Genomic DNA, 7,408 nt, shown 5'->3' with positions numbered 1-7,408 from the left:
AATCCGACGTGCATAAATATTAATGAGCCGTCTTGGTAATCCGAGTGATGAAGGCGCTTCCGTGATTCGAGGTGAATCTGCGTGCCGAGCCTGTCATGTCAGTCATCTGCTGTTCTCTTTTCTATCGTGCATAATGTCTTATAAATATCATTATCTGACTTTTTCACGGACAGCGATTTGGGGGTTGAAATCAGCACTACTATTAAAAATAGCAAAACTTTTTATTCACGTGACCCTGTTCTAATAAAGCACAAACAGCAAACAAAACAAATGGCGGAACTAACAGCCAGCAAACTACAAGTATTTTTTTACCTTCAAAAGTAGCGACAGACTATTACATATTAACAACCTAAACAAAACCCTGACGTATTTTCTACGTCTGTCAACACAGACACTGCACGTCAGTCACTTTAATGTTAGCGGACTCTGTTGAATGTCTAAGTTACATAACCACAAACAAATCTCACAATATCACAGTAAATCGAGTTTGTGTGTTTTTTTTTAATTCATGCCGAATTAAAGAGCTGCTCCTCACCATTCACGAGTGTTTGTTTCATATTCGACATCCTTAACTTTATCTTGTAAATTAGCGTCCGAAATTAAATGGGAACATTTGCAATGGAGTTCGTCAGCCGCTTCCACCACTGAACGCGGTAAACTAATTAATAGGAACTGGACTTCAAACAATTTAGACACGGCGTCTAAAAGCGTAAAAACTGCAATGTCTAAAGTGTGAGAGGAGACGGTGTATTTTTGGTTAAATTATACAATGTTCGCCGTCAAAGTCATTCATATAAACTGCCTGTGATGTGCAGCAAATACTAGTTAACCGGCGCCAGCTCTTCAGTGACCTTAACAGGTCCGTACCTCTAGTACAACCTTAGTAACGTTACGTAGCAATTACCGCCTGTGGCCACTAGAGGGCAGGAAAAACACACAAACCACCAAAACATAAATGTGGTTTTGAAATACTTCACTTTATTACATTTTTTATTTACTCTTCTTCTTATGATTATTAACTTTTAATCAATCTAAATGAATACATTTTTACTCAAATAACAAAGAAAGAAAGAAAGAAAGAAAGAAAGCAATATAATTGGGACTATATGATGTTTATTGTTGCTTTTTGTTAATGATAATTGTAATAACTATGACAATATTACTAATAATAACGATATTTTTTCAATACCGTTATTCTTTGTAGTATTGTCATCGTAATTATTAAGCCACTTGACATAACTTAAGAAGTTTAAAAAGTAAATCCTAAAAATTAGATTAGATTTTTCTGCTTCTCCTTAAAATAATAACTTTGAGAAATTCAAAATTATTTTTCATGCTTTGTGTTGTTTTGTGGTGTCTTTGTTTATGTTTGTGGTGTGTTTGTGTCTCTTTTGGTTGTTTTTGTCTCTGTAATGTTTTTGTGTGTCTTTGTGGTGCTTTGTGTGTGTTGGTGGTGCTTTTGTGTGTCTTTGTGATTTTTTTTTCTGTCCTTTTATGGTGTTTTTGAAGAAGAACCCGGAAGCAGAACCCTGAACACAGTCAGTTTAAGAGAATAAACACAGACAAATCCTGGAGACAACTTCTACACTTCACTGTTGTAGTATTAGCTGCTGGAAGTTGGTTGTATTTTAACAAAAAAATATTTTATATTTGACGTTACATCGGTCAGCTAATATTAGCCAGCTAGAGAACATTAGCGAAGCGATGACAGTAAGCTAACTAACAACTGTAAGGTAATTTAAAAACGACATATTTAACATTTGCTTGGTCAAAATGAGCTTGAACAATATTCGCAGCTTGAAGTTGGTTTTAAAGTAAAAAATATTTAATTTTTCATATTTGATGTTGCATCGGCTAACGAACATTAGCTAACTGCTAAGTAACAATGTTAGCTACTTTTAAAAAGACTACATATTTGACATTTTCTTGGTTAAAATAACTTGAACAATGTTAGTAACTGTACTAAATGTTTATTAACGTCATTACAAAATGTTTCTACTCTGTTTTTGTCACCTCAAAGCTAACATTAGCTAGCTTTGTTAAATAACTCCGTTGACATAGTTAGCTGCCGTTAATCCGTTAATGCATAGTTTAGCTACCAGTTAGCTCGCTCGCTAACATTCACTTCAGCCTAGGGCTCGGCGATATGGCCAAAAAATAAAATCTCGATTTTTTTTTTTTTTTTTTTAGTCATCTTGGACGATTACGATTTTAATCGATTTTTGTTGTTTCTTTGTGGTCTGTTTGCTATGGCTAGTGCTAGCCATGCAGCACTCCCGTAGCTGCCAGCACTCTTCCCATTCTTTAGGATGCCTCTGCTGGAGGCGCTGAAAGAGGTTCGTTGTGCTGCTACTCTTCGTTTTCACAGTACTTTTGCAAACCTTGCTCATGACTGTAGTTTGCTCTGTGTCAGTCTTGTCAAAGCCGAACCACTTCCATATAATCGATATAACATGAGGCCCTTTTCTCGCGACCAACTTTTTGTCTGCTGTTCTGTCCGCCATGACGGGGGTGTGAGTGTTTTGGCGGAAGGAGATGCGAGGCGGAAGCAAACGCCAGTGCACAAGTCGTGAAAGGCAGAAGAAGAATCTATATTGTTATATATTTAAGCTCGCCTTGATTTTACGATTTGGCAAATTTTCAAATCGTCAGGTTTTAAAAAGACAAATGAATCGAATTCATTTGATTTATCACCCTGCCCTACTTCAGCCTCAATAAATCCTCCGATACATGAAAGTTTCTATATGTTGTCTGAAGGTTACAGTAACATTAATGCTGCAGCCAGAGATTCCAATTTATTTCTGTATTTAACTGAAACCATCATGCAGAGTTTAGCCAAAGTCTGTCTCCATGTTTTCTCTGCTGTAGTTTCTTGTCTGCTGAGGTTCCTGCATGCTCCTCTACTGGTGCTGCAGATGTTGTTGTTCTTATATTTCCATGAATATTAGACCAACCTATGTGTCTAAAATGAGATCAGATAAAGATCTCACCACAAACATCTCCAGTTAAAACACATATGAGGTTGAAACAGCTTTAAAGGATCAGTTCAGCTCACATAATGCAGTTTTTCACGTGTTAAAACTGACTTCAGCTTTTGTGACGACGTGACTGAAATGCTGTTCATGCATCAAAATGACTTTATTTCCTTCATGGTGGTTGTATTTTAAAATTCACAGGACAATTGCAAAACATTCATAATATCTTTTCTGAATGTATAAATCCATCTTTTAATTGTGTTAATTGCAGTCTAACCACAGATATCAGGGCTAATTACAATATTAATTGCAAAACCGTCTTTGGTCACAGTTCCAAGAAACATCAAGTTTGACAGAGACAAACCTTTGCTTTCAGTGCAGACATTAAGTTGTGTGTTTTCATGATGTGACTGTTTGAGCAGATAAAAGCAGTTGGAGATGGATAGAAACTGTTCAGCATGAAACAGGGAGACATACCGTGGAAGGTAGAAATTACACCCTCAGTGTTTGGTAGACCAACACTTTCTACCGTGACGCCTGCCTCTCATCTCATTTCACTAACTGCACACCCTCACTTCCTTTCCTGGTGTCTTAGTTCCTCCCAGCAGAGAGGAAGAGATGCATCTTGGTCTCACGCTGTCACTTTAAAGCGACGTCAGATAAATATGAGGTGTGTCTCAGCTGTTTTATTACAACTACCACTGTGTTTTATGATCTGTCAGATAAGTTGCAGTCGATCATTTTACTGAGAATTTAAGTCACAACACAGATTCAGAGCTTCATTTAAAGAGCTTATTCCCACAAGCTGTGATGACTTTAAATAATGCACCTTGTTTCTAATATGCTTTTTGCATTTTCTTATGAACTATTTATTGGATCTTAGTACTTTATTTGGTTAAGTATTTTATGATGTATTTGTTCTCTGTTATTTTTACTGTCCTATTTTTCTCCTGTAGTTGTTGTTTTTAGATGCTGACAGTGCACTTTGAGCTTCTTGCACCTCTTCCCAATGTGGTTTTATTCTGCAAATGGCAAATAATAAACTGAAGTGAACACAGATTATCATTGATTTATGTTTTGTATTTAGCATTTATTTTGTTCATGACATCTTACAGTCTGTATTTACTTCAGACGTTTGATTAAAACTTTTTCCTTGTAAAACTCTTCAGCCTTGTCAGACCGTTCCCTGTCAGCTGGGATGTTCCCGTCTGTAAATCCAAGGATGTGAGCAGTTCTGATGATGTGGGAGTTTTGTTGTGATTCAAAGCAACGTGTCGGCTCTCAGTTATTCACACTTTCTGCCTCCATCAGTTCACTGACGGAGCTGCTGTCAGTCAGCAACATTCACTTCCATTTTATCGTTCTACGTTTATTTATTCAGTTTTATTATTCCATTTTATGTCGATACTTTACATATTAAGGTGGATTCACACAGAGAAAGTGTCTCTGAAGTCAATAATAATGGAATGATTTCCTTAAATGTAGTTTGTGGATTCTCAGATCAATATTTTTACTGTAAGGACACTTCTCACAACATTCTCTGTAGTCTGGGACCATGACAGAGACAGTACAGTTTATTATTTAAAATATAATTTAGTATTGAAAAAGAGAAGATAACTGGAAACAGACAACACTGACATCAGTATGAAATTATATATTTGATCACAAAATCGCAGACATGAAGAAAAAATGTTTAAAAATTGTGATCAAAAATCACATAAAAACACAAAAAAACAAAACAGTTTTGAATATATGTGTTTTATTTTTCAACTTGTTTAATTACACATATTTTAAGTCTGATGTTTTCTTTTCATTGCCGAGTTTTTTATTAAAATAATCAGACAAAAGAGACTTTTGGGGAAAAACAATCAGACGTTCAGTTTGGATGTCGTTGGTCAGAACAAGACGGAGGCTGTGATTAAAACAGTGAGTTGATTTATTTAGATTTAGAGAAAAAACAACTGAGTCAAACAGTGAGTTAAATGCAGAGTTGAGGCTTCATTCTCAGCGTCTACATGGATGTTAAAGTCTGGACTTGATCTGAACTGAATCCACTGAGAACTCAGATAAAAGTCAGAATAAGGGGCAGGTGGGCGAATACAACAAGCAACACAACTTGTTTTTGTGTTTTCCAGTTGGGTGTGAGAGACTAAAAGTGAGGCTTTGAAACGAGTTCTAAGTTCAGGTTTGAGGTTAATTATTAAGCTGATTATTGAGTCTGACTGTACTTGTAGGGAAATAAAATGTTTCTGACTGGGAGGGTGGATTGATTTGGACTCTCATAATCTGCTGTTGCTGTGTGTGATATGAGAAGGATAAAGAGCTGACCTCTGATCTGTGCAGGTTCACACTGGTTTGTGCTTTGAGCTGTTTGGTTCCTCAGAGCTGAAGAAGGACGACAGTGGAGCTCAGGAGAGGAGCAGAAAGCTGTTGGACTGCAACAAGTAGAGTAAGTGGACCTTTGATTTGTGTTTGATCCTTGTCTGCTGCTGTGGACGTCCACAATCAGCGGGTCGGTGGCTGGTCTGGGATCAGTTTATGGAGAAACAGAATGAAATGTGCAGAGACAGTCAGCTGTGTGTTTGACTGAGACTGAAGACTGACGGCTGAACTTTGTGTGTTTGTGTCCTCAGGTGTCTGCAGGTTTTCACCAGCATGGAAAGGTAAGACAGTCAGCTGAACCTCACAGTTGTGTGTGAACTCTGGATGGATTCCAGTAAAGAGATTTAATGATGACGCTGCATCCTGACAGCAGATCCAGCAGGATGCTAGTTTGGACTCTGCTTTATGACTCAGTGTTAAGATAAGATAAGATAGTCCTTTATTAGTCCCCAGGTCAGGGGAAATTTCCAGTGTTACAGCAGCAAAAATCTTTCAGAGCAGCACTAACCATATGTACAGTAAAAATAATAATTATAATAACAATAATATATACAAGAATGAAGAATGAAAAAATGAATAAATACAGTATTACTCCACTATAAGTGACATCTGCAGTAAGTGGCTTGTGTAATCAATGTAACTGTAAAAGTGCAGAAAATGCCTGCAGTGCAAGGAATTGTGCAGATTTTAGCATGGTTTAAGATGATATGATATGAGTCCAGTTTATGTCAACATCAGCCAGTGATGCTGATGTTGTACAGTCTTACAGCAGATTTCTGACTTGGCGTTGGTGCTGCTTGAACTTCCAGCTGTGTTGGTTGATGTGAAGCTGCTTGTTTGTGCTGCAGTTACTGAGCTGCTGGTTTTCCTCTCTGTCTACCAGGATCCATCAGAACCCAGAACCAGGACCAGGACCAGAACCAGAACCAGAACCAGGACCAGAACCAGAACCAGGACCAGGACCCAGCTGTGTGTCTGTGAGGAGTGATGACTCAAAGGGCGACATCACTGACTTTAAAAGACGACTGTGCTATGCTGGAAAGAAGTAAGATACTGACTCTGTAGTTCATCCTCACAATGACACACAACATGAGCATGAAGACACACAATGCATTGTTTTGTGTGTCTTTCTGGTGAATCAGTGTTTGTGATTCATGTTCACTGTGAAAAGCTTCAATAACAATATTGATGAGGGTCAAAATTCTGACTATCGGATCTGATTATTGTCCAAACTGATAATCGATTGATTCCTAGTTAACATTAATAAAACAACATCTAAAATCTGATCAGTGTTTTTAATGCAGAGAGAATTTTGTTAAACATGTGAGATGTAATGTTCTTTTATCAGGATTCACCAGACACTCAAACATGGACCTGAACCTGAATCTGATCCTGGACCTGAACCCAGCTGTGTGTCCTTTAAGAGCAACTTTTCAAGAGATATTGTAGCTGACTTCAAAGGAGAACAACCTTCTGCTTCAAAGAGGTAATAATTCATCTTTAAATGCTGAAACTGAATAAAATGTCAGTGAGTCAGTTTTATCGTCTTTCTGATGGAATCCTCAAACACATGCTGAGTGTCAGCTCAGCTCTTTGTCACATCCGTGGAAATGTTCCTGTGTGAGGCAGTGTGTGCTGTCAGAGTGGAAAGAATGGATGCTGTGGTTGTGGTGAAGCAGCTGCAGGACAGCAGCTGCTCCAGCAGGTGGCGTCTTTGTGCTTTGGCTCAAACAGTGTAGGCAGGAAGCTGCAGTCAGGTTTGAGGTGCTGCTGGACGGAGGAGGATAAACAGCAAACGGTGAACGCTGCTGTGATGTCCTGGAGAGACATTTGTCTTCATGGAGGTTTGTGGATGCTTGTTAGGGATTGTTGCTTTGACCAAGTGAAGAACATCTACTGTGACCAATGAAGTTAAAGCCAAAGGGAAGAAGTTTGGACTTTATTTCTTTGTAAACTCAGTTCCAGGCCGTGTGTGCAGCAGCTCAGAGGTGGAAGTTGAAGCTCAGTAAACTCAGTATCCGTAAACTGTCAGAGAGCAGTGAAGCTACTAA

Source organism: Acanthochromis polyacanthus, chromosome 8, assembly GCF_021347895.1.
Source record: "Acanthochromis polyacanthus isolate Apoly-LR-REF ecotype Palm Island chromosome 8, KAUST_Apoly_ChrSc, whole genome shotgun sequence".
Taxonomy (NCBI): Eukaryota; Metazoa; Chordata; class Actinopteri; family Pomacentridae; genus Acanthochromis; species Acanthochromis polyacanthus.
Note: the sequence above shows the minus strand (reverse complement) of the source record.